The 4,065-nt window shown below is 41.2% G+C and overlaps 1 long non-coding RNA gene across 1 annotated transcript in view; it reads left to right on the forward strand.

Annotated features, from left to right (window-relative positions):
- The first annotated feature begins 2,521 nt into the window (after positions 1–2,521).
- The window catches only part of LOC117946339, an 18,956-nt gene continuing 17,412 nt past the window's right edge, over positions 2,522–4,065 (forward strand). The window contains exons 1-2 of the long non-coding RNA XR_004657004.1: positions 2,522–2,531; positions 3,721–3,726. This is a non-coding gene — a long non-coding RNA (uncharacterized LOC117946339). The remainder of the gene's footprint in view (positions 2,532–3,720; positions 3,727–4,065) is intronic.

Consider the following 4,065-nt stretch of genomic DNA (forward strand, 5'->3'; position numbering starts at 1 on the left):
AGCACCGGACTGAGCAAGTGTCTCTGCAAAAGGGAAGAAACTTGTTTTGGTGGAACGTGTGTACGTTCAAAATGTGTTTAAGTTGTACAACAGAAAACTCAGATTGGACAGATAGTCTGGCTAGCTGTCTGGATTTACCCTGCAGAGATCTGAGGAGCAGTTAACCATAGTCATAAATCCACCGGAGTTTAGAACGCAAATGCAAGGATAGGAGAAGATGACAGACATCCAGCCGAAAATGAGGGCCATCACCAGAACTATCTCGTGAATGGAACATTGTCGATATAGACTAGACGATCGGCAATATATCTTCCTGTGTGACCAACAGATTGTGTTGTGAGCTTTGTGACAATCCTGGAGAAATTAACCCTTTTGCAAACCAATTTGCTGGAAGGCTTCATGAGGTTCATCTCTCCATACTAATAACTTCCATGTCAGTGTCCTAAAGTTGACCATACTCCTGGCAATCTGGAAAAAGACACCCAGTGATGCCAGCTCTTTTCAACTGAAAGTAGCTAGCACCAGGGCTGCACAGGGCGGAACAGGCTAAGACGTTATCCGACTCCTGCTCCTACGGTGGACAGCTCTGGTGGGAGAGGCTGGGGTCCGGCGGTGTACTGCAGGCCTCTGGGGAAATGAGATGCAATACAGGAGTCATTTAATGCTAAGTATTATTGTTTCCCCACCATATTCCTCTCTTTACACTTATATATACACACACACAATATTCATCCCTGTTCCTTCACTTTGTTCTGTTTTTTTATCAGTTAGAGACACACACACACTTGTTTTCTCACTCTGTTTAATAAAAATAAAGTATTTCATACAGTCCAGTATTATACTACGGATATATTATCTAAAGTGGGTTATAATTTTTAATTGTCTTTTATAATGTTTTTATACTGAATTTTATAGTAAAACTGACATTTAAAAATGCAATATTGCAATAACTTTGAAACAGGTACTTGGGTATGTGTTTTCATTCATATTTACTATTTAATATCACACTCGCTGCTGTCAGTCCCATAGAAGCAAATGACATGTGACCCCCCCGCTAGCGAGATCAAAGAGTGTTGCAACTCTCCCTCCCAACGGCTCTGGTTTTGCCCAATGTTTGCACTATTTACAATTTGTATATATTACTTTTCTTTTAAGTTGTACATATTATCTTTTTAATCTTTAGAGAGAGAGAAAAGAGAAACGTGTTTTCGATTGCTCTGTAGTGCACATATTGCAGAATTGACACATTGACAAAGTTGACTTGACTTCAACTTTCACTTAATTGTGTCCTTTGTTTCACTGTGGTTTAAAAAAATACTATCTCTTTTACATAGATTTTTAGTGAAGTGAATAGCTTTGAAAGACTTCATCACATTAAATGTGTAGTCCCTCTAATGCCCAGACCAGGTGTGATGAATAAAAGAGCTAAAAGGACAAAGCCAGTGTTCAGCTGGGGGACAACAAACACCAACCAGAGAGACCTGGCAACCCATGTGCTTGTTTTTAAAAGCTCATAATTGACCAATAAAGCATTAGAAAATGATTCATTAACTATGAATACGGCTTTTAGTTACAGCTGAGGAACTCCTTATTAGACAGAGACAGTAAAACACACAAAATCCAATATTTATTGTACCAGCACTAGGGTTGGGTATTGTTACCGGTGTTAACGATACTTTTACTCCTTATATTTCTTTAATTATATTTTTACTTGATATTTATCTAGCTATGGCCATGTTGTGAAAAGCATTTTAACTGTGTTTAATCCATCTGCTAGCTAACGATATGCTAACATTACCTGCTGTCACGTGTAGTGTTAATTAGGGTCACATGCAGTGATGCTCCTGTTACCTCTAACGTCCGTTTCAGAGCATCAGAGAGCAGGGCAATTATTTAAGTGGCACCAAAATGAGGCATCGAAATCCGCTTTCTGGTCCGGTACATAAAGGTTCTCCGTGTCCAGCCCTAATCAGCACCTCCTTTACATTCTTTTTACAAAAAATAATCCAGAGTGAGGACCCTGTAACATGCCTGATGTAACCGTGCTGGCTGCCTTCAGTAAAAACTTGTCCTTGTCCTCATTTGCTCCCCCTTCATAAACATGACAGCTTTTACAGCATGTGCGCATTTCAGTATTGCTTCTGTGTGTGACTGTGACCAGTCAGCATTTTGCCCGCACATCTGTCTCCATCTCAAGCAGCAGAACAATATGTCTGTATCTCCTGTCCTCACTATATGAGACAGGAATTTACTTGCCAGAAGTCATCATCAGTTACATGGAAAGGACAGGGCTGTGTGGCATATTCTAAGACATGGTGTGATATCTTATTAGATAGGGTATACGTGTGTATGTGGTGGAATAGAAATATCTGGGCCCTGTGTTATCCTTGTCACCAGCCCCTTGAAGCTAAATGTACGAGTTGTGTGCCGCTGCCTCCATTGTGAGGCACTTTAAAAGCCTCTATTGTGATCTTTTTTATATTGTATTGGCCCTGTGATTAATAGGTTGGAAATGGGCGGGTGAGAGCAACGTTCGTTTATCATAATCACTCTGAAAAAAAGGAAAATAGAGGAGATCCATAACAATGTTGGCTGCATCTGCAAATTCAGACCCAGGAATTGAAGTGAGGTGTCATGCTGAGACAAGGTTTGTGTCTGTGTTGTGATTAAATTCCCACAAACAAAGAAAAAAATTGGCTTTGCATTCAGAAATGCAGAGATGAATCATTTTAAAACACAGTAGCAAAACAGCCAAAGAGCAAACGCTGTGTAATCTATCATCTGTATGCTTCAAAGTCTCGCTCAATTCAGTTTTTCCTCAAGTGCTTTCTCTAAGTATACGTTTTTTTTCTTCTATTTGTGTGTACCACGGGCATCTCTGTAACTTATTTCAGAGGCACATGCTTAAATGGATAAGCTGCTAGCAAACTAATGGTAAATATATGCAGGCTGATCCTCGGGGAGTTTATAAAACCCTAAAAAGTCTATGTGAGCGAAACGGTGTAACTTTATAGTTCTACAGTAAATAAAGAAAGAGCATTTAGTGAAGAAAGAGGCTTGGTGTACTCTGCTCTAATATTTATGAATCATACTTTTGTTGTGGCAGAGCTGGTAGACAGGCAGGAATGCAACATCCGTCCCTGGAGCTGCAAGGTATTTGAATGTTGAAAAATGCATGAGCGCTCTTTATTGATAGAAACACAGATCACCCTTTGATGGATGGCGTCTGATACCTCAACACAAACAGGAGGGGGTTATTTCTGGGAGAAAGTGAGGCTTCTTCTTATGTGCTTACTATCTTTATTCATGATGCTCTGACGGAGTGCGCGGGCGAGTCTGTCTGCCAGCAGGTCATCTATAAGAATTTGAACGCGAGCAGAAACAACAGACAGAAGAAGAAATTCCTCAAAACAGGTTCATTTTCAAAATACTCCTACAATGTGAACAAAACCAGCCCTGCAGCAACAGTAATAGAAAAACCCACTTGTCTTGAATCTTCTTCACACAGTTTACCAAGCAATACATTTAAAGCACATCAAAATACAACACTTTCCAGGGTTTTTATGACTAAAACTGCAGTTTCTCGAATTTCCTGAAAATCCCCAAAAGAACAAAAAATAGAAAAAGAATGGCACAGCCAGCACAGAGCGTTTATCCTGTGCATTGTGTAGGCAGCTTATAGGTCCCATGACATGGTGCTCTTTGGATGCTTTAATATAGACCTTGGTGGTCCCCTGGGGACCGGAGGGTTGCTGGTACAAGTCCCCATTCGGACCTATGGCGGTGGCTGAAGAAGTGCCAGTTCACATCCTGGGCGCTGCCAAGGTGCTCTTCAATGGGCAGCACCCTCATGCTGACTTCTCTCCATCAGCGTGGGTGTGTGTGTGGTTCACACAACAGATTGAAAGCATTGTAATTTTGCCTTGCAGGATTAATAAAGAAAACATTATTATAAGAATTACAGCCCCTAGTGCCAGTCCCCCAATGAGCTTTCCTTAGTATGTGCCATTTCTGAGTCTGTAGCTTTTGGGGGGGGGGGGGGGGGGGGGGGGGGGGGGGGGGGGG

This window comes from Etheostoma cragini, chromosome 6 (genome assembly GCF_013103735.1).
Source record: "Etheostoma cragini isolate CJK2018 chromosome 6, CSU_Ecrag_1.0, whole genome shotgun sequence".
In the NCBI taxonomy this organism is placed as follows: Eukaryota; Metazoa; Chordata; class Actinopteri; order Perciformes; family Percidae; genus Etheostoma; species Etheostoma cragini.